The 24,615-nt window shown below is 37.4% G+C and overlaps 1 long non-coding RNA gene and 1 pseudogene across 1 annotated transcript in view; one reads left to right on the plus strand and one right to left on the minus strand.

The window, feature by feature from the left end:
• Positions 1-24,615, plus strand: part of LOC141581491 (uncharacterized) — a 459,045-nt gene that overhangs the window by 171,866 nt on the left and 262,564 nt on the right. The window lies entirely within an intron of this gene.
• Positions 6,589-6,707, minus strand: LOC120362475 (5S ribosomal RNA; annotated as a pseudogene).

Below are 24,615 nucleotides of genomic sequence, written 5' to 3' on the forward strand. Positions count from 1 at the left end.
TTTATAGATTAAAATATTCTTTTTTGAGGACACAATTAGGAAAATTACAGAACTGTATACAATTCTATAAATGATGAGTACTACTTTTTGCTATTAAAATGATGCCTATGAAAAGCTTGTAATAACATGGAACAAGAGGTTAATAATGTAAAGTTCAACAAAGCAGGTTAAAAAGTAGGTATAACATAAGGATATTTTCATATTTTTAGCGTGATGTCATCTGAATAAACACAAAAGAATGGGAATAAAACTGGAAAGAAATGTGCCAAAAATGATAACAGTAACTCCCTGTGTTCACTAGGATTATAGGTAGATTTTTGTTTCTTAATGCTTTTATTTATCTCATTATTTACCATAAGCTGATATTATTTTGCTAATGGAATAATGTTTAAAATGAGATAAAAGAAACAAGAGTGCTTGAGGCAAAAGTAGAGCTCTTATGTTATGTCTCCCAAGTTAATTCCCTCCTGGATATTAGGGAATTCTCTCCTCACTTAGAGTAAACAGAGCCATTCACAAATAACAGGCACCTTTGCATCCCTATAGCTTCATAGCTTCTTGAATTGTTTTCACCATTCCCTCATATTAAGCCTTTTTTTCAGGGAGGCTCCCTGTGTCAAGTAGACACAGCTCTGCTTTTGGTTCAGTTTACTTTCATTCCTATATGTGAAAAGAGCTCTCTTGCTGGAAGGCTTTCAGACACCTATGGGTGTCCTTCATGTTCTCACAGTTTCATCTTGAGCTGCTCTTTAGGCATTGCCTATTCATTGCTGGAGCAGAATACTTAAAGATCGCTTTGTCTGCCTGTTCCCGTTGGTTGGCAGATGCCTCTGAAACAGACAGAAAAGCCCATCCACTCTTGGACCCTAAGCTAGCCATTCATGTATTGAAGTCACTGGAGGCTGATGTAATGATAGCAACCATTCATGTTGGCAGACAAGAGAACTCTGTATGTAAGACAGAAGACTGGGGTGATTTTAACTAGCCATTCCTCACATGGAAACAATGTTGTAAGGCTCTGATTGGCTGGATTTTGATGCATTTTGAAGGTTGTCTGAGGTGGTCTTAGGTAGTGCAATGCTTCCAGAGGGTAAGTCTCCTTCCTTCTTCAGTCTGATAAGTAAAAATAGGTGGAATATTATGAAAATAAATCCTAATAGAAGTTTATCCATTTGATAAAAAATCATTAGGATACTTTTTAAAGCCCTGTGGTCAGTATCCCTGAAAACCTCTTTTTTCCGTACAAAACTAAAACCACCAGTAAAGAAAAGGCTACTGGCAAAATTGTGAGTAATGGGCACTGTTTTGTGTCTCAGGATGAAAGGCATACAATGAAGTGATTAAAAACATGCTGACTTTAGAAATTTGGGGCTTAATTAATGAGTTAATGATGGGAATAGAGCTCCTTTACTTCAGTATTCAAAATTCCAATAATAAATAGTTGTGTTTTTGGAAGTTCATCCACAGAGATTCTTGGGTGAGTAGGGGGTTGTTATTAATGGCTGAGTTATAATAACACTTGGTATCTGTAGACTATCCAAAAAGGTAGCAGGAACCCAGGATCTCATCAACACTTTCATGAGAGAGATTGTATTGTAGGCTGATACTTCTTTTCTGAAGGAAAATTTTCAGTCCTGTTTAGCCAATCTGTTACTTACAAAGTACAAAAGAGATTTGAATCTTATTAGACAATGCATTCAGTATGTAAGCCAAAGATTAATTTCTCAAGCAATACTTCTGTGATAAATGGTTTCCTCAGAACTGGGGAAATTTTGACTTAAATTGCCCAGATATTTTCTAATCTCCATTTTTATGCAATTGCTGAATGGAATTATAATACAGTTTCCTGAGATTATGCTGATACATTAAACTTCAGCATAATCTTTTGTTATGCTGTTTTATTTTCTTTTTCTTAGAGCTGATTTTGTTATTTTGTCTTAGTGAAGGTGATTGTATGGCAGGCAGATAATCAGATGATTTTTAAACACAGTTGGCTGGGTGCAGTGGTGCATGCCTGTAATCCCAGCACTTTGAGAGGCCAACAGAAGTGGATCACGGGAAGTCAGGAGTTCAAGACCAGCCTGGGCAACATGGTGAAACCCCATCTTTACTAAAAATACAAAAATTAGCTGTGCATAGTGGAATGTGCCTGTAATCCCAGCTACTCAGGAGGCTGAGGCAGGAGAATCACTTGAACCTGGGAGGTGGGTGTTGCAGTGAGCCAAGATTGTGCCATTGCACTTCAGCCTGGGCAACAGAGTGAGATTGCAGAAAGAAAGAAAGAAAGAGAGAGAGAGAGAGAGAGAAAGGAAGGAAGGAAGGAAGGAAGCGGAGGAGGGAGGGAGGGAAGGAAGGAAGGAAAAGGAAAGGAAGGAGAGAAGAGAAGAGAAGAAGAAAAAAAAGAAGAAAAGAAAAGTGTGGGGTCCCTGGCAAGGGTTCCACCTTTCAAGCCTGGGCCCATGGCCCTAAATGAGAACTTCAAATCCCTGTTTTCCCATCCTAATACTGCGTTTTGGACCACCATACCCCCCATTCTGTGCCCACAGAAACCCCAACCCACTGGCAGAGCAGCAGAGTGGTGTGGCAGAGGAGAGAAGAGAAGTGTCTGAACTTCGAGAGAGGGAGAGGCAGCTGGACATTGGAGTCTAGGCTTGGAGAGGAGTTTGGCCAGGGACAGCCTGAACTCTAGGGGAAGATTTTCTTCCCACTTCATGCCCTTTCCTACTCCTCATCCCACTGAGAGCCATTCCACTGCCCAATAGAATCTCCGTATTCACCTTCTTTCAAGTCCATGTGACCTGATTCTTCCTGGATGCTAGACAAGAACCTGGGTACTAAGAGAGTAGGTTGTAAAAGGCTGTCAACCCTGACCCTCCACAGAGCTGGTTTTAACACCTGGCCATCTGCAGAAGGCAAATGCTAAAAGAGCATTGTTTGTAACACACACTCTCTGGGGCTCCAGAAATCGTGGGCAACCCCTAGACATTGCTGGGGTAGGGGTAGGGGTTAGTTCCTTCCAACAGTTAGTTCCCAAAGGCATTTGCCCCAGCTCCTGCACCCACTCACCTGTGTGCTCCCACTTCTGCATGGGGATTGAACCCAGTAAAGGAGCCACCCTGTTGCAAGTCCGGCAAGAAGGTTAAGGGAATTCTCCTGTCTCAGATCCAGGGGCTGAAATTCCATTGGGGAAACTTAGACTCTATCTGTCTTCTGCTGTGTGGATGAAAAGAGTGAAACTGTAAACTATCTGAAGAGATTTATTCTGAGCCAAATATGAGTGACCATGGTATGTGACACAGCCCTCAGGAGGTCCTGAGAACATGTGCCCAAGGTGATCAGGATACAGCAACTTGGTTTTAATACTTTTTAGGTAGACATGAGACTTCAATAAAATGCATTTAAGAAACACATTGGTTTGTTTCAGAAAGGCAGGACAATTCAGAGCAAGAGGGCAGGGGCAACTTTCAGGTTATGGGTCGATTTAAAATTAACATTTTCTGGTTGACAACTGATTGAGTTTATCTAAAGGCCTGGAATAGAAAGAAAATGCCTGGATTGTGGTAAGAGATTGTAGTGACCAAAGTTTATGCACCTGAAGGCTCCAGGTAGCAGGCTTCAGAGAGAATAGATTGTAAATACTTCTTATCAGACTTAAAGGCCTATGTTGATGTTCAGGCTAGAGAGGTATAAGGAGGTATATTCAACCCCCACTTCCGGACAGGTCTGAATCAGTTTCTCAGGTGACATTTTAAAAGTGCCCTGACCTAGGAAAAAGTCTATTCAGATGGTAGAGTGAGCTTTAGAATTTTATTTTTGTTTGCATATGATTACCTTATGGAATAGATCCTAACTCCCTTTTCCACTATGCTAATGTCCTAGCTCATATTCTTTCAAATGAAGTCCAGCAGATGGAGAACTTCTTTATTCTCTATACTTTTAAAAATATTCAGAGAATTAAAATTGATTGGCTCTAATTAGTCAAATCTAAGTTGAATGCTCACATTTTGAGTTCAGAAAAGGGTCAGCTTTGTCCTAATCCTACAGACTAAGAGTAGGGACTACATTTTTCCCCAAGGAAAATCAAGATGCTATTATCATAAATAAGAGAAATGCTTTGTGCATAGGAAAGTGATAATAGTTGTCACCACACAGAGGACCTAGAGACACGTGTTGGGATATTCATGAAAAGATCTAAGACATTTCTGATGAAAAGATCTAAGACTTTTTGCTAGTCATGTCTCTTCGAAGGCTGATGAAAGAAGGAGGCTGCTACTTTGGGTTTAAGTACCAATGATCAAAGAATTGTGATCATTTCCCTTTGGGAAAGATATAAAATCCATTTATTTGTTATTTCTCTATTATCCACTGTTTCAGGGATTGTCCAAGGCTCCTAAGATTAAGGTGAGGATGGAGTCAGATATACAGTAGATCCCAGATTACTAGATTTTAAATTCTTCAGACAAAAATGAAGAAGAGAATAACTTTAGGGAAACGTGTGCCTCCAGAGGAATGGGAGGTAGCTAAGAAAATATGTTTCAGACTATCCAGTCCAAACAAGTTTAGTATTAATCAACAAGTTGATGAGGTCAGAGTTAAGTTAAGACAACTGTGGGAAAGATAGACTGTATCTACCCTTAGCTTATTCAGCTGGGCACATGTTCTCAGAGCTTGATTCTCAGATGTCCACCACCAATCTTTAATTCAGCTGTTTTCAAGTTTAGGCATCAATTATATTATATGTTAATTTTCAGTGCCTCAAAAGAAGTAGCACTCAAATAGAAATTTCATCAGCAAGGCAATTTACTTCCATAGAAGGGTGCAGCTCACAGATGGAACAATGGTGAGTGCACACCTGGAGAAGGGAGGGGAAGGGGTTCTTATTCCTGACGGAGTTAGCCCCTACTGCTGCGTCACTCCCCTGTTGGCTAGGGTTAGACCATACAGTCTAGGCTAATTCCAATTGGCTATTTTAAAGACAGCAGGGATATGAGCTGGAAGTGGTGGGGTGGGTAGTTTGGTGGGAAGGATAGTTACAGGACAGGGCCAGAGCAGGTAACCAGGGGTAACTCAGGTCAAAGCAGGTAACCAGAGAGTGACTGGAGCAGGTGACTGGAGGAGGTGACTGAGATGCTTGAGGATGGAGCAAGGGACCAGGGGAACAGATGTTAACTACTGATTAGCACTGGTGGAGAAAGTTGTTTACTGAAACTACAAGGAAGTTAAACTTTAAAATGGAGGACAAAGAACTGAACATACTGACCTACTGACTCTTTGAAGAGAAATGTAGAACTCATTGTATCCAACTATTATGACTAAAGTATATTGCCTACATTAATGTCACTATTGGAAGTTGTGAGCCCTAGAAACAAAATCAAGTGCGTTCCTGTTACCCCATATTTTTGCCATTCAGATGCAAACTCTAAGCATCAGTGAACATGAGCCTGTAGATCACCCTAATCTGAGAACCACTTTGGCCTAAACCATAACCCTGCACATCTGCCTAGTTTTCCTCCACTCAATTTCTGGCCTTGTCTCTAGCTCTTTCTAAAGCAAAACCATGCTCCATAGACTAGCTATTCTCTGGATTCTTAGCATCCAGCAGTTTTGCCTCCTTAATCCATGATTTAGAAAAGGGATTAGATGCGTGGAATAGATTTCCAAACTTGACATGTATGGTAGATAGATAGAATGATGCCTGCCCACCAAACACATACACAAAAAGATGTCTATGCCTCAATCTCTAGATACTGTCGGTATCTTACATTAGATGGCAAAGGGGATTTTGCAGATGTGCAAAATCTATTAAGGCTATGAACCTTAATAGAGGGAGATTATCCTGGCTTATCCACGTGGCCCACTCTAATCATATGAACTTTAAGCGCGGAGAACTTTTTCTGAATCAGAAAGCTATAGCAGAATGCAAAGGCAAAAGAGATGTAACAGAAGAGGAAGCTGGAGAGATTCTAAGAGTAAAAAGGATTTGAGGCACGGTTGCTGGTTGTGAGATGCAGGAGCCCACCTACAAGGACTGAGGATAAACCTCTAGGAGATAAGATGCTTCCCAGGTAACAGCATCACATGGAAATGATGAGTTAAGCGCTACAACTGCAAGGAACTGGATTCTGCCTGAAACTTCTAAATGAATTTAGAAGCAGATTCTTCCCAGATCTCCCCTGTACTGAGAAGGATCAATTGATCAGGATCTCACTAATAGGGGTTGGGCAGACTGACACCTTGATTTTAGTCTTGTGAAACCTAGAATAGAGAAACCATAGAGCAAATCTAGACTGATGATCTAAAGAACTGTGAAATAAGTTTGTATTGTGTTAAGCACAAATCAGTGGATTGTTTAAAATAGTGGCCATAGGAAACTAATGCAGTATGTTTCCAGACAAGGAAGAAGTGTATGAATTAGAAGGAGAGGAAAGCATGGCAGCTCAAAGAATTGCTGGATTTAAAATGGGAGTTTTCGACTGATGCTCAGTATGAGTATGATTTTAGTCCTATGTTGCTGTAAAAAAATGAGTAATTGCCCATTAACTGGGCAGCATTTGGCATAAAGTCTTTCTTTCTTTTTTTTTTTTTTAAAGCCTATGGCACCCAGTGTTCCCAGGAGGTCTCCCATCCAAGTACTAACCAGGCCTGACCCTGCTTAGCTTCCAAGATCAGATGAGATTGGGCATAATCAGGGTGGGATAGCTGCAGACAAGTCTTTCTTTCTTAAAGGGCTCAAGTCAACATCTACTTTATAGACATAGTCTGGTGAGATAAATAGTGAAAAGAGGTAAGAAATGAAAAATATAAAAGTAGGCACATGAGTACTCATCAATCCTGCTACCATATGTCTAATGTTAGAGTAAGAAATAGATCTTTTATAATTTGAAGACAAGTCTCTCTTTTTGGAAACCTCACTTTTATGTCAAAGCTCTCAGATCTGTTGAAAAAAATTAAAACTAAGAATGGCTCTATATTCCAGAGAAATAAAGCCATTGACAGACTTCTAAAATTCTTGATTGTTTTGGATCCAAAAAAGAGGGCCTTCTATGATATATCTGGTATCATTACAATATGGTGCATGGCTTCATCATCTGTACTGAGAAAGATTAATTGAATAGGATCACGCTAATTCACAAACAATTGTACTATGGGATGAACATGAAACAGGCCTGCCAAGAAAAGTTTTGTCACTTCCACTAGACGTTTTATCTGCAAAGGATGTTTATATCCACCTTGGGTTATTTCCAAGATTTTATTTTGGGTATCACTTTTGGATCTGGGCCTTCCCTTCCTCCTTAAAAAAGAAAGTGAAGTTTCTTGCAACATAGATAAGAAAATCACCAGTGCTACTTCATGTATTTTTAATGATGCCCTGAATTACCAGGCAACCACCACCACAGGGCTGGGAAATGAAGGAAGTATGCTATGTCTCAGAGAAATATAAATTTCTAGGAAATAACAACCAAAATGTGTTCATATCTTGAAACTTAGGAAACCTCAGTACTGAGTTCCAAATATTTCTCAGATATGTAAATAATACCAAAGGAGATGGGAAATTCTAGTTGTCTTTTATAGTATTCTTGATTTGATGGGGATTTCCTCAAGAGGTTATGACTGTCAAGGAGTGCAAACAGCCTTTTTTCTTCTAAAACTGACGACAGCTGCTTTTCCTCACAGACAAAACATCAAGAAGCTTCTCAAGTTATGACCAATATTGACAAAAAGAGTCAAACTCTGTGAAATATTTTTAGAGCTTTATTCTAAGCCAGATATGAGTGCCAAGGTGGTCAGGGTACAGCTTGGTTTTATATATTTTAGGAAGGCATGAGACATCAAATACATTTTAAAAAAATGGGGATGGCAGGAGCTTCCAGGTTACAGGTAAATTTAAACATTTTCTGGCAATTGGTTGAGTTTGTTTAAAGACTAGGGATGATAGAAAGGAAATGTTCAGGTTAAGATAAAAGATTGTGGAGAGGAAGGTTCTTTTGAAGTCTTAGAGTGGCTACATTAGAGACAATAGATGACAAATTTCTTATTGAGATCTTTAAAAGGTGCTAGACATTTAGTTAATCTATCATCTCAGGATAGGGAGGGCCTGGGAAAAAAATATCTAGCTAGCTTAACAGAGATTATTTACAGATGCAGATTTTCCCCCACAGAGGATGGCTTTGCAGGGCCATTTCAAGATATGGCAGAGAAAAATGTTTTGGGGTCAAATATTTTTATTTTCTTTCTTGTTTGATTTTCTTCCACTGTGCCTGGCTAAATTGGTTATATCTTAATGAAGTTTCCATAAAATATTTGAGTCCCGACTCAAAACTGAAAATAGCCATAACATAAAGGAAGACAAATGGGGGGGGGGACAAGAAATTTTTATACCTCTCAGATCAATGCCCTTATTTGACTTACCATCATACTTTATATAAATTGTAGAAAGTTATATATTTGGGCATTCTTATTTCATTCATTCATTCATTCAAACTGCCAGCAGTCATGCCAAGGACTAGATGTAATGTCTAGCCAAGGGAACAAACAGAAAGAACTAAGTTCTAAGACAGCAAAAGTTTTAGTAGGCTTTAAATATCCAACAAAAGACCAGTTGGCCTTCAGGATACCAAACATACAGAGTTTCAAAAATATCCACATTCCCTAAAAATACTATGACACAGATTTGCAAATATTTATGTTAATTGGAAGTTTTTATAGTTAATCTCTCTTTGACTGTCACTTCCCCTTGAAATTGTAGTTGGTAGCATTTTGTGCACATCCAAAATGCTAGTTCTGGGGTTACACATTTTAGTTATGTAACCAAACTTACTTTTCCCCAAAAAAGAAAACTAAGGTACAGAAGAGAGTTGTGGACTTATCTGCCATCGTCCACCCAGTAGCTCAAGGCAATAGCCTAGGAATCATAGTGGAATCCGTCTTTGTTTTCCATACCTACACCCACACTGGTCCCGTCCTGTTAGATCCTGTCCACTTACCTCCATCTTTCTCTATTACAAACTTGTTAGCTTTCAATTCACCTCTTGCAATAGCCACTCTTGTCTTGCTGCAACATTCTCCACCCAGCAGCCTTAGAATTATCTTTGAAAAGTTATCCTGCCAATTTTATGTTTAAAACCTGTCAACAGCTTTTCCTTAAATTCAAACTCTTGGACCCTACGGATCTGTTTCCTCCCTCCCTCCCTGATCTCATCTACTGATATTCACACTCTTGCTCACCACATTTTAGCCACACAATTCTTTTTGTTCCTTGATACAACATGTCTGATTCCTGACTTGGGGAAGATGATCTCCCTTTATTAAAATGATTTCTGCTCCCAGGCGTGTCCTTGGTTGGCTGATTGTCATTTGCTCCCTAATGAGGTTTTTTCTGACCAACCAATCTAACGGACATTCTCCCCCACAACTCCAGTCATTTTCTTTCATCAGCTCTTTTTAAATAGCATTTATTAATACGTTGTTAATTATATGTGTTTCATGTTTATTTTCTTTCTCTCTGTTCTTGAATCTAAACTCCAGATGGGCAGAGGCCTTATTTATCTTGTTGTTCAGTTCATCTCCATCACTTTCAATAGTGATTTACATATAGTGGGCACTCAGTGAATGTTTATTTGCTTGGTGAAGACTGTACATCGCAATTCAGAAGCTCCCTCTCCTAGCACTCAGTAGTGTGAGTATTCATTCCCCTGGGCCGTAGTTAGAGATGATAACGGCTTGCCACCTTGAAGATATATGATACACCTTTTGTGATCATCTCTTTCATTTTAGCACTTCCTAGAACTTAAAATAAAAAAAGAGAAATATTAGATGACCAACTAAGTGACATAGTTTGATTAACCTAAACAATGGTCATTCAAATATGCAAATATCCAAGTATACCATATCCTAGCTCCAAAATTCTTAGTTGTAGAGACAGCCTGCTTATTAGGCAAATAGGCCAGAGGTACTGATTCACATGGTCTTATAGCAATTGCCCAAGCTGACCTCCATCACCCTACCAAGGAAGAATGTGCCTGGAGGTGGTCTTCTGTTTGGTTAGCCAGTCCCTGAGGCATTATTTTATGTGTCAGTGCATTTAAAAGAGGTATCTTATACCTCTTTTATATTGCTATTGACACTCAATAAAATTCAACAAGCTTTTTAATCCATGGATTTCAGCATTTCCCAAATGTTACCATTGGTTCTGAACACTTTTAGTCTACTGAAAAAAAAAAAAAAAAAAAAAAAAACCACTGTATTTTTCTATCTCTGTCCACTCAAACAACCCAGAAGCAATGCATTTCTTTTTAGAAAAAGGAGAAATAAATGTACAATTTCCAGTTGCCAAGATTAAATGATTTTGAAAGCTTTAGTATTATATTTGTATCTCCTTTTTCTCACTGAAAATCTGATTTTTAATAATGGCTGATTCATGAACTTAGTTATTTTGTGTGTGTGTGTTTCAAAATGACAGTACCGACATTGTAACTAACAATGAGATTACTGAGTGCAAAGTATGACTCTTGTACTGTTTTTCTTTGAGATATACTTTTGTGGAGATGTATAGTCAAAACATTGTCTTTTAAAATCACTATGATTCTTTTTTATTTGATGATATGAGCAATTTGACAAAGGGTATTTTTTTCTTGTAGTTTTTTCTTTTCTTTTCTGATATAACTTCTGTTTATTTAACTAGGAAAAGTATTCCCTTGGCTTAACAGTCAAAGCTATAAAAAAAATCTGTCTTCCCTTTCTGTTCCTTCCCTCCTTCTTTACCTTCTCCTATAGATAACCGTTTTATTATGTTTTGGTTTATTCTTGCAATGCTTATTTTTAAAATTGCAAATAAATATGTATATATTTATATAGACATAAATATGTATTTATATCTGTTTCCCTTACATAAAAACTAACAGACACACTTCTCTGTGCCTTTAGTTTTTTCTCTTAATGACATATTCTTGTGAAAAAACAATGAAGATATAGGTCTCATTCCTTTATGTAGCTGTGTGTTGTAACATTATGTGGATGTACCATAGTATATTCAATCCGACTCAGGCTGATTGCTGATGTACTCTTGGGTTATTTCTATGTTTTTACTTTTACAAATAGTGCTGCAACATATATCCTTGGTCATGCATCCTTTCATAGGTTTGCCAAAGCACCTTTGGGATAGGTTCTGAGAAGTGGAAATTCTGCATCAAAATCTAATTTTGCCAGATATTGCCCATTTTTCATTCACTGAGTTATATCTTTTTTCAATGTCATCAGCAATGTATAACAGTGTCTATACCCTACTGTCTTGACAAATATGTCTTCAAACTTTGAATGTTTTATCTGATGAGAGAGAAATGTATCTTACTATAGTTTTCATTGAATTTCTCTTATTATGAATAAAATTGACTTTTAAAAACGTTTGTGAAAATGTTTGTGAATTATTTGCATGTCGTATTCATATCTTTTCCTCAATTGGTTTTTTCTTCTGAATATTTAGACACTCTTCATATATCAGTGAAATAGCTATTTATGATATAAATTGCAGACATTTGTTCTCACTTTGACATTTGCTGGATGGCAAATAGTTAAAAAAATTCCTGAATAGCAATGCAAATTTCCTGGATATGATCACTATACATTGTATCTATTGAAACATCACTATGTACCCCATAAAATATGTACAATTACTATGTGTTGATTACAGGAAAAGAAAAAAATATTTTTAAAAGAGAAAAAATAAACTTCTGTCTTGGGCATTTGGAGTTTGGTCACATCGACATCATGTTTTATCCTCCAGATTACAAAGAAAAGCATCCATGTGTTCTTCAAGTATTTGTATAGCCTTAGTTTTAGACTTAAATACCCAACCATTTGGAATTCTTTCCTTTTATATGGTATAAAAATGGCTGATCAGTTTTCTGCCCAGTTATTAAAAGACCTTATGTTTCCCCATTGATTTGAGATACTTTCTTTCTCATATACTAAATTTCCACATACATTGTTTTTTCTTTCCTGGATTTTTCCTTCTATTCCATCAGTCTGCTTGTGCCCCAGAGTCACACTTTGTGAGTCAAAAGGCTTCATGGTATGTTTCAGGAGCTATAAGAATCAGCGCCATTCCTCATTACTTCTCATTTTTACAGCTTTTCTAGCTAGTCTCACTTTTTCTATTTCAACTTTCCTTTTTCTTTAATTCTTTCAAATGAATGTTATGATCAAGTTCTCTTGTTCCAAAAAGGTAGGGGAGAATATTATCAATATCAAACTACATTGACCAATTAACATAGGGAGAATTGACATCTTTATTATGTTGACTCTTCCTACTGAAGAATATAGAATATTTTTTCTTTATTTAGTATACTTTTCATCTTTTAAGCATATGTATGTCTAATACAGGTTTTGTACATGTTTTTAAGTTTATGCACAAGTTTTTTATTTTATTTTATGTTGCGATTATAAATTAGGTTTGCTCTTCCATTATTGTTTTCATTATATTATGTTTGTATATCTGAAAGTCAATTCCCTATGCTAATTTTATACCCTCTATGTGATAACTTATCTTATTTTATTAGTTTTTAATTTATTTAAGTTTTCCAGAGTTATAATTTTATAATCTGTAGACAGAAATGTTTTCTTTTATTTTGCCTCTATTTGCTTTTTAGGACTTTACCACTTTAGCTAATTTATCTGACACAATATTAAATAGTAGAGGAGATAATGGACATTTTGGGCTTATTCCATAATCGATATCCTGTTGTTTAGTTTCAATATAGCTTTGAAGAAATTGAAAGAGCATAGCCTTTGGAGTTAAGGAGCCATGGCTTTGAATTATGTTTTCACCACTTACTGACTGTGTGACTTTAGGCAAAGAGATTAATGCACATGAGTTTTATTTTTCTCAGCTGTAACATGGGTATTTATGTTTGCAATGATTAACACAATGACTAACACATGGCAGATACTCAATAAATTTTTGCTCATTATTTTTCTTTCTAAATGAACACTATCACCTGGGATTCCTTAAAAATGCAATGGGAAGTAGAAAAGCCAGACTGAATAAGATATCACATCACCTACAGTCCCTGAGACTGACCTAAGATGGAAACAGAGATCAAACACCCTCAGCTGAAACTTTTAGGCATCAAGCCATTACTTAAAGCAGTAAATAGGTGTATCTAGCTTAAAAGAGAAAGAAGTCGAGTTGTTATCTACATAGTGCCCTCTGGTGGTTAGGATATATGGCTGTAGTTTTAAAAAATCTTGATCATGGAGCAGAATATTAATAAAAACAGCCAACATTTGGTGATCACTTTCCATCTTCCAAGGCTTTTAGCAAATAATTTACAAGTATAAAGCCCTGTGAGATAGGCATATGTTCTCCCTTTCTACAAAGGAGGATGTCAGTACTTACAGAAGTTAATTAACTCAACCCAGCTAGAATTCTGTGATTTAGACATGTTTGATTTATATCTGCTATGCTATTCTCTATGTATGCCATAACTGTATAGAATATAAACAGAATACTGTGCTTAGAAGGGTATTAGAAATAAGCTAGTCCATACCACATTGGACAGATAAAAGCCCCAAAGGAGCACGGTACAGTTAGCTATGAAACCATTTGAACTAGAATCCTAGGTCCCCTGACTCCCGTTTTTTTGTTCTTTTTATTGAACAAAAGTTGCCTGGCCTTATTTGATTTAATTTTCCTTTCTTGTGATTGTTTGACATTTCCCCAGGATAGTAGACAGCCCTCCATATCTTTACAATAAAAAAAAAAAAAAAAGAAAAGAAAAAAGAAAGAAAAGAGGGTACTGGGGAATAATCTCTACCAAATTTGACAACTCATTAACTACACTTTATAAAAGAGATTTAATTGCTTGCCTTGTATCCTGTTTTCAGCTTTCGTCTCCAGTAGCAAATATCAATTAAATTCTAATAACAAAGAGTCTTACCACAGTTGACAAATAATCCCTTTCAGGAGAATTGCCCTCAGTGACTCTCCACAGGCAAAATTTACAATTCTTTCAGCCACAATTCTTTGCTGCTGTTTCCTCTAACATCAGATGTGACAGGTCTGCCAGGACAAGAAACAGACGTACCCTTTGAGGGCATTTTCCCATATAATGAGGTGGCTCCTGCAGAAATCACACTGCTAGTGGTGACAGGCCACTATAACTCCTGAGTGCTGACCATACAGAGACCTATAATTTACCCAGCTGACCAGCATCAGTCTGGGGCCAATTTTCTAGAATGATGTTCTGATTTTGCAGTTAAATTGTTGACAAAAGAATAGTTTATGAATGACAAGGACGAAAACTAGGTTCCCTCAATAAAAGTCTCAGAGAGACAATTTTCACTTAGTCTTGGGTAGCACTTTGTTATAACCAGAGCATATAAATCTACTGCACACTGCCCAGAATGCTATCATCTCTGATCATGAGATTCAAACAGAGGCTGGTTTAGCATTTGGCCAGAATATGGTGGAGCTCACTTAAACAGTAGATTGACTAGATAATTTTCAAATTCCTTTTCTAAACCCCAGATATGTTTTCTTGACATAATCATAATTTTTTCTCCATTGCTCTTAATTTGATTAAGCAGTAATGTGCTATAATTACATAGCCACATTCTTTTAAAAATCATAAAAACAATGAATCCCTGCCATCAGATGGGTACATATAAATCAAAGATGACCATTTATTATGTAAAGCATGATGTATTATAGTTTTTGCTGTTAGCTAAATAATAGTGGTAGAGATCATAATTTCAGGGAATTTAGCTGTATGGTTGTCAGGCACACCAGCTGAATTTCAAGGTGAAGTTAGAGACTCACTATCTTGTGATCAAAAGATATGGAAAAATTAGACTATTTCTAACATCTATTTTGATTATAGTATTCTATGATTCTAGAAGTAACTTTAAGATTCTCAGTTGCTAAGTGAGCAAAGGTAACAATAGAATCTATACTGAATTAAGAGCTATGAAATTGTGTGTTTGTTTTTATTCTTCTTATTCTATGTATATATAAATCTTACATATAGGGTTGAGTGTTTTATATGTATATAACATTATATATATATGAATTTAAGAAAAAAGAGACATGTCATATGAAGAACAGTGGACTCTGCCAAACTTTTAACTAAAATGAAAATATTTATGGATTACATAATCAGTATCTTCAAATCCATAAAGGTCTAAAATGGCTTATCATGTCAATGTTACCTGAGTTGTTTTACAGGACTCAAATGGATACAAAGTTAGGAGGAAAAAAATCCACATCAATGATGTAACAAAATTGTTAGCAAACAGAACTGTTTGAGGAAAGAGTAATCAACCTCATCTTTGTTGTATTCTGTATCACTGAAAGTTTCAATATACCTTTGATGCTCTTTGGATAGATAATTAAATAGGGATTCAAATGTTATTTATCTTCCCATCCTGAGATTTTTGTCACTCTATGACTCTAGTTCTATTGTCTTATTTATGAAGTAGTATCAATAGGTTCTTCGATAATCACTCAAATCCTTTTAGGAAAGTTCATTACTCTTGGATAATCTCTACAAGCCAAAGAGATTGGTCATGGTCTTGTCTTTGGTCATTTGTAATTCCTTTACTAGCTATTTCACATTGAAAAAAAAAAAAAGAAAGAAAAAAAAGAAATGTTTTCCCCAAAGAAAGTCTCTTTGCAATTAAGTCACACAAAACATGGCGCTCACAGCCCACAATCTTTAATTCACTCCTCCTGGGTAGAGTCAAACTTCATCATGCTGCTAAGTGAAGGAATACCTACCACAGTCAGGAAACTAACTGGGAAAGTATATCTGTCAGAGCCTGTAGCCACCCAGAAGGAGTTCCGAGAATCTTAATCCTTAGTGAACCATGAAACTTCAGGGCAGGCAGCTTGCAGCTGAGGATTTGTTTGCCTATGCAAATTCCATCGTAAATCACCTCATCCTCAACTAAAAGGCTAAGGCAAAGGCCAAGGTGCTGTGAAGAATTATCACTGGGTCACAAAGACTCAGGATTTGTGAGGCAAACCAGTCCTAGATTGGTCTAGTCTTTTATTACGGTAGTTACTTTAATTCCCATTTGCCAGATGAAGAAACCAAGATTCGAAGTATAATAGACTTTCCTTAGTCCTAAGAGTTTATTAAGATCAGAAATTTTGCCATCTGGTGCTCAATTTCCTCTCCAACCAATCTGCTTCAGTCAGCGACTTCAATTCCTGTTAATGTTTCAAAAGCCAATTATGGCGGGAAGTATGCTGACACCAGGCCAGTGGATAACTCAACATCGTTTCTAATGGCTGACTGTGTCGTTATGTATCAAAGGCTGTTGCGAAACCATCATAAGGCATTCCTTCACTCACGTCATCAATTCTGTGTTGCCTTGGTGCAGAGTCACAACATGTGTTTCTTGACAAGATGCTTTCTGTTCTGCCTGCTGGCTTTGAATAGTAATAGCATCACAGTGAAGCAAACAGGATAGGGGATTTTAAGAGCGATGGGAGCAGTCCAAGAAGAGAAAGCGGAATAAAGATAAAATGCAGAGGACGCTTAACTATAAATTTCATCGGTAACATTACAGCTCTGAATTTGTCTCGATGTGAATACAAGCTTATGGTTGGATTTGGAGTTGAAAGATTTGAGTTCTGCCTGTCTCTGATACATACTAGTTCCCCAGGCTTAAGTAGAATTTAAGAACTAGTTATACATGGTAGTTCTACAGGCTTAAGAACATCATTTACCATTTGCGAGGCTAAGTTTGCTTACCAGTAGAAAAAAAATATATAACACTCCTTACCCCCATCACACATGCATGCACTCTAGGTGCATGTGAGGACTGAATTTAATAATATGGCATATGGAAAAGTTCTTCTGAAAATTATCCAATAACAGAAATTGCAAAAGAGATAATGATGCCTGAGGTTGCCACCAGGTGTCAATTGATGATAACTCTGAGGGCTGTCACCTCCTCAACCTAGGCCTACTTGTTATAACCTTTTCTTGTGTGAAAGACAGAGTCTTGCTCTGTCCCCCAGGCTGAAGTGCAGTGGCTAGATCTTGGCCCACTGCAACCTCTGCCTCATGAATTCAATCAATTCTTCTGCCTCAGCCTCCCAAGGAGCTGGGATTACAGATGTGCACCACCATGCCTAGCTAATGTGTATTTTCAGTAAAGACAAGGTTTCACCATGTTGACCAGGCTGGTCTCAAAACTCCTGACCTCAGGTGATCTGCCCTTCTCAGCCTCCCAAAATGCTGGGATTAGAGGCATGAGCCATCACACCCAGCCTTACTTGTTATAATCTTTACCCCACCCCTTTCCAGTTGTGTGGTATTGGACAGTGTATTTAGATTCCCTAAGTTGCATTTTCCTCATCTGTAAAAGAGGGACAACAGTTCTTTCTCTCTCTTTCCCACTGTGATTGTGAGGAAAAGGTGAGCCCAGACATGTGAAATAAAATGTGTTGAAACTGGAAACCTGTATTATGTCTACAACTGAAGGAATCTTACTGGTACTGAACCTTAGGCTTCCAGAAGAGGCACCTGAACTCTGGGTTCTCTGGTTAGGGAAAGATGTAGAGAGACCTCCCAGGAATTTTATATTCTGTTTCATGTGAAGGAGTAGCATGAATGACAAGGACTATAGGGACACACTGCTTGGATTTGAATCCTGGCCCTGCTATTTCCCAGATGAATGACCTAAGGTAACTTTTTTACTTCTCTATGCCTCAGCTTCTTTTTCTATTAAATTGCAATAAAAATATAAAATCACAAAGTTATTTTAACGATTAAATGAGCTTATCTATATGAAGAGTGTAAACAATGAGCAGCACACCAAGCATGCCCTCTAAGTACTAGACACTGCTATTAAATTACCCACTTCCCTCAGCTCAGTTTGGACCCCTTCACTCAACATTAACTTGCATAGATTTGCCTCTGGGACCAGGAGATGAAAAGTAAGGTTCATATTTATCTTTTTGGTTGCCTGCCAGGATTTGCATCATCTAAGGACTTTGTTTATTCCAGGACATTCAGAAACTATCTGTTGCAAATTTTATTCCAATTTTCTGCCATTTTAAGTGATCCAGTAGAACCCCAAATAAAAGGGTCACCTGAGGCAAGTGTGACCATATTCTCCCTAAGATATGGGGAAGATTCTAGTTGAAGTCATATGAATTGTCCAAATCAGAAGGTGGACAGATAATTGCTTAGAAATTAAGTGTATGGCTTTTTTCCCTCTTCCTTGACTTAACAAATTCCTCTACACTTCTACAAAATAAGAGTGTCTCTACTATATTTCTAGCCAATCTGCATATATTGAATACCATTAATTTTGCCAATACCCATTTTTTATATCTATTATGCTCTAGTTTCACCCATGAAACTACCATTTTAACAGCCATTAGGTAAATTAATATGCTCTTCGTTCTTGAATGGAGATGAAAAGAGGTGTCAACCTTTGGTAGCTGCCTCTACAGTAGGGTTTATGATCCAATGTCTTGGGTGTAAATTTCCAATTAGACCAAGTAGTCAACCCTAGAGTGAAGATCAGAGATTAAAATCACCATCAGCCTACAATCACTCCTCCACACATATACCGATAGGCTGTAGTCACTTTCTAGACTAAGTTATAAACCACAGAACAATTACAGTGGGAGCAACTAATATAGTTCAGAAAATGGTAGTGCATTTGAGTCATTCTGTTTAAGAACTAGCCAAAAAGTTTCTTCTAGCTTTTTGGCCTCCTCCTCATCCTTAAAGTTACGTTTGAAATAAAATCAAATTTTTAGACAACTTTCTTTAAATAATTATGAGTCATCGTTCTCCTTCAAGCACCATTAGCTTCAGCCAGACTGCTACTCATAGAAATTTGATGCCTTCTCATTTTTTTTTAACTTTGTCTTCACTGACAATTCTATCCTGAATGTCTCTTCCCATTCACTTAAACATGCTAATATCCATCCCTTTGACAAAACATCTCTGATTCTCCCAATATAAAACTCCTACTTTCATTATAATGCTATTTTAACTTCTAATTTAGTTACGTGAGTATTTGCCTATATTGAACTTCAGATACCTACGAGCAGTAGTTATATCTAATCCATCTCTGAAGTCATCTAGAAAACACACAGTGCCTTGCTCAAGTTGGTCAATCAAGAACTACTTATGGAAAAGACCTATTTCTAGTGGAATAGAAAAAATACCTGAATTATTTGAGTGTCATCTTGCCCATTATCAGGCATGTGAACTTGTGAGAAACTCGTAATTTTTCATCTATAAAATGTGAACAATTATTTCAGGGTTGTTATAAGAGTTAAATGAAAATGAAATAAAATAAAATGATAATGCCTCATTCATTGTGAATATAAAATATTACTTATTTCCCCATACAAATAATTATGTGAATTCATAGAATTCACAGAATTAAAGACTATTCAATAAAAACGAGAAGGCTAAGAAGAAGAAATGATTTAGATTAAAACTAGCATGCAGATTCCACGACTCTCCATTCCATGTTAATTTCCTACTTTCTCTTTTTGTGATCTAGTATTTTTAAGATGACATGGTGTTCAGGAAAAGACCCTGAGATTTGTAAACAATCACCTAAGTATGTTTTTAGTTTGTGTTATATTTTAAAGAAAACATGGTTCTTTCAAAATATGGCCTTAATGCTGATCACTGCAGATGGGCGATATGGTTTGGCCATATCATGCATTTAGGTTTGACCCAAATCTTATCTTGAATTATAACTCTCACATTTCTCACGTGGTCTTGGGAGGAACTCAGTGGGAGGTGATTGAATTATGGGGGTGGGTCTTTCCTGTGCTGTTTTCATGATAGTGAATGAGTCTCACAAGATCTGATGATTTTAAAAATGGGAGTTTCCCCACACCAATTATTTCTGCCTGCTCCCATCCACGTAAGATGTAACTTGCTCCTCCTTGCCTTCTACCATGATTGGGAGGCCGCCCCAGCCATATGGACCTGTAAGTCCATTAAACCTCTTTCTTTTGTAAATTGCGCAGTCTCTGGTATGTCTTTATCAGTAGTGTGAAAACGGACTAATATAATGGGAAATTTTGATAGATTATTCTTTATACTAAGCATTTTGAAAGTGAAAGTGTCAGTATAGTAAAGCTTCTGTAGAAAGGGAGGAAAGCTTCTTCTTGATAAGATTATTTTTTGACCTTTTTCCCCCCCGTCTTTCTAATATCCATGTTTATATCTCATAGATCTGCACTAGCTTTCTTGGAAGCCTCATTTCATGTTCTTGCCATACATTTAGGTAAAGTCATATCCTGTGATCCCCAAAAAGTCAACCTTTCATGCTCATAGGGTTGTTATGAAAATTAAACAGTATAAATGATGATTTTCTTGTATGTAGTTGATTAAACATTCAGTTAAACAACAAAGGAAGATTTGTTACGGGCCCAGTGGTCTTCAGAGTTAAGCAATTTTGGTTTGAATCCAGTATTCACAATTCACCAGTTGTTGGCTTTAGACAAGGTAATCAACCTGCCTCTCACTCACTTTCTTCATTATGAAATTAGAATAAAAAACAGCTAGAATATTTCATATTCTTCATTATGAAATTAGAATAAAAAACACCTAACATTATTGCCTCGAGGATGTATGTATAGTTCCTAATACAGTTCCAGTTGTATAGTAGGCCCTCAATAAATAGCAACTGCTTTAAAAAATGTCATATACTTATGAGAGTCTTTGTTCACTGTAGCTATACCTCTGCCAGCCATTAATGGGAACAGGATTTGGGCTCTCCCATTTATGGTGTATCGACATACGCTAGAGCAGTGTTGACATACTTAAAGCTTAGTAAATATTTGGTGAACCAGAAGATGAATAGAGGTCTCATATAACTCCCAGCCATATCTTCAAATCTTTACATTTAAATCATATTGGCCCTATGTGACGTTGTGTAATGATCGTCTGGAGACATGTAGTGGCCCAGTGCAAATAAAAATTGAACAATTTTCAACATTTTCTACTATTAGCAATGTTTTTACAAAGACATTTTCTCACCTTAAATAAGCACTGACATAAGAAGTGGTTAGAATAAAGTAAACCAGCATGTACTTTGACGAAAATGGAATTGCCAGAACTGTTATCTAAACTTAGTTAGAAGTGGGAGTGATGATGTGAGTGTTATTAAATGAGCTTATCTATATGAAGAGCATAAGCAATGCACAGCACACCACGAATACCCTCTAAGTATCAGATACTGGTATTAAATTACCTCCTTCCCTCAGCTCAGTTTGGACCTTTCCACTCAACATTAACTTGCATAGATTTTTGCTTTTGCACCTCTAAATGATGTTATCAGCCTTTCCTCTGTGTGCTTTCTGCCATCTTCAGTGACTCTTTAATACCACACAGTTGGATACTGAAGTATCAACTTACCTCATTTCAAATCATAGATTCATTGTCCTCTGCTCACATAGAGATGGAACCACCCTCTTTGCCAGTTGCAATGACTCTTGACCATCCAGCTATGAGGTGCCTATGATTATACTGACAGTTCCAAAGTTCAACCACCCATGATCTTAACATATATAGATAATACATATTTTGTCTTCCATATTGAAGTTTTCATAGCTTTTCCTATCAATTGTCTCATACAATCCTTATGACAAATCTGTGGAGGTGGCTGGTAAAGTATTACATCATTATTTTAGAGATGAAGAAACTGAAGTTAATCTAGGTATTACCATTTTAGAGGGAGAAACTTGATGATTTCAGTAAAACTTGGTCCCGATTTCACCTTTGAAGTGAATTCATTGTCTCTTATGGGCATTCATGCTGTTGAGGTCTAAATCTACTCCTCTGTTATATGCTAATGAGATTTCTTAGTTTGTTTCCAGCAATAACATCCAATGTTTCCTAACTATTCCAAACACAATTAAGATAAAAATGTGGGCTGGGCGCAGTGGCTCACGCCTGTAATCCCAGCACTTTGGGAGGCCGAGGCGGGTGGATCACGAGGTCGAGAGATCGAGACCATCCTGGTCATCCTGGTGAAACCCCGTCTCTACTAAAAATACAAAAAATTAGCTGGGCATGGTGGTGCGTGCCTGTAGTCCCAGCTACTCAGGAGGCTGAGGCAGGAGAATTACCTGAACCCAGGAGGCGGAGGTTGCGGTGAGCCGAGATCGCGCCATTGCACTCCAGCCTGGGTAACAAGAGCGAAACTCCGTCTCAAAAAAAAAAAAAAAAAAAAAAAAAAAAAGATAAAAAATGTGATGGTGGCAGTACTAGAATCTAGGCCTTCTGAGTCCTAATGAAGTTATTTTTCTAGAAAGCTGCCAGTGGCCAACATGAAGACAGAGTCTTGGGCATGTGCTTTATGCCAGAAGTTTCCAGATGTGGATGCTCATCAGATTTACCTATTTTCACTAAAAATACAAACTCTGGAGTTCATTCTCAAAGATTCTGATTGTGTAGGCCTGGTTTCTTAGTCTATTTTGAGACCTGCTGATTTGGGTCATGAAATAGATTCCTAAATGTATTTCATGATTTCATGACCTTTCCTTGAAGTGTTGCCAACACAGTAACCTGGCTGTTGCTTGACTCTGATGCAAACCAAGTCAATGGCCTGAACAGGATCTACTGGGGATATTAAGGGATATTCTTCAAGTTCCTTTTTTTTTCTTTCTAGGAAATCTGACATCCAGCCCACAATTTTCTCCCATTTTAAGGTGAGGTCTCTGGGATGGACAAAACAGGGTGAATGAGCATTTCGGATACCAGGCCATCTCTAGAGAGAGAAATCATATTTGATCAAATCAGCTCCCCTACAAACATCTTTCAGAAGGAATAAATTAATGTGGTTAATTGCTACCAAACAATTGACTTTCAGACAATGAACCTTCATCTTCTCATTTCTCTCACTGAGATAAAGTGAAGGGCAGCCCCATTGCTCCTGCTATTAAGTGGAACCTAAGTGGAAGAGAAGAGGGATCAATGTTTCTGAGCTGATAACCACCTAAAAAAGGCACTGTTAACAAAGTCCAGAAGGTATTTCATTTGAGGTTTTGGCTAATCTCAAAACTATTGTGTTTCAAGATTTCTCCAGGTTGTACAAAATAGAAGAAAAATCTTGAGAAAATGAGGATAAACTAAACAAATGATAGTATAAAATGTATGTGTTTTTTTTAATTGTAAATAATATACTAAAAAATATTTCTGATTTTTTTATAAAATAAGCTAATTGAAAGGACCAAAATAGCACAGGTCTTGGAGTAACTACCTGCCTTGGCCACACATAGAAAAAAAAACAACCTGCACTGACAGTGACCTTTTGCTTAGACCACGTGCCTGAGGAGGTGGCATTGAACAGTAGAAAGTCTGACACATCAAGATCTGAATAATGCCAAGTCTGTCGTTACTATGTATGTGACTCTGGACACAATCACCATCCACCAGAGTGATTGTATTAAGTCTCCTAACTAGTTCCCTGCTTTTGTTCCTGTTGGGCAGTTTATTCTTGGCAGTCATAGACTTCTAGCCTACTCAGTCTATTCTTGTTCTTCAGTCTGTGTCAGCAGAGCAGCCAAAGAGACCTGGTTGGAATGCAAGTCAGGTCATTCTACTGTGCAACTCACTCATTCTAAGGACCTCCCATCTTCCTCAGAGTCAAAGCCAATTCTTACAATGGCTTATGATGCCCCATATGATCTCATGCCTCACCGTTTCTTCCTAATCTTATTTCATATTCCACATTGTTTACTCTGCTTCAACTATCCTAGTCTCTTTAGCAGTCCTCAAACATATCAAGAACCCACTCAGTTTGGAGCTTTACACCTTTTCTTAATGCTACCTGGAATTCTTTTTCTCAGGCATTTATGTGGCTTACTCCTTCACATCCTTCAGGACTTTTTTTTTTTTTTTAAAATAAACTTTACCTTCTCAGTAGAACATTTCTTAACCAGTCCATTAAAAATCACTTTTCCCCACAACATGCTCTATCTCATTTCATGTTGGCACTTTTTTTTCCCATTTCTTTATGTCTTCTTACCATCCAGCATATTATGTATCACTTATGTCATGTATTATTTGTCTATTTTCAGTGGAATGTAAACTTTATGAATACAGAGAATTTGTTGGTCATGCTCATTGATCAATTCTTAGCATCTAGAATTAATGCCTAGCATATGGTATGCTGATATGGGTTGGCTGTGTCCCCACCCAAATCTCATTTTGAATTATAGGTCCCATAATCCCCATGTGTTGTGGGAGGAATCCAGTGGGAGGGAATTGAATCATGGAGGCAGTTACCCCCATCCTGCTGTTCTTGTGATAGTGAGTGAGTTCTCATGAGATCTGATGATTTTATAAGGGACATTTCCCCATTTTGCTCAGCACTTCTCCTTCCTTCCATCACATGAAGGACATGTTTGCTTCCCCTTCTGTCATGATTGTAAGTTTTCTGAGGCATCCCCAGACATGCTGAACTGTGAGTCAATTAAACCTCTTTCTTTTATAAATTACCCAGTCCCAGGTGTGTCTTTATTAGTAGCATGAGAGCAGACTAATGCAGTAAGTTGATGCCGCAGAGAGTCGTATGCCGCTATAAAGATATCCAAAAATGTGGAAGTGACTCTGGAACTGG

Source organism: Saimiri boliviensis, chromosome 15 (assembly GCF_048565385.1).
Source record: "Saimiri boliviensis isolate mSaiBol1 chromosome 15, mSaiBol1.pri, whole genome shotgun sequence".
NCBI lineage: Eukaryota > Metazoa > Chordata > Mammalia > Primates > Cebidae > Saimiri > Saimiri boliviensis.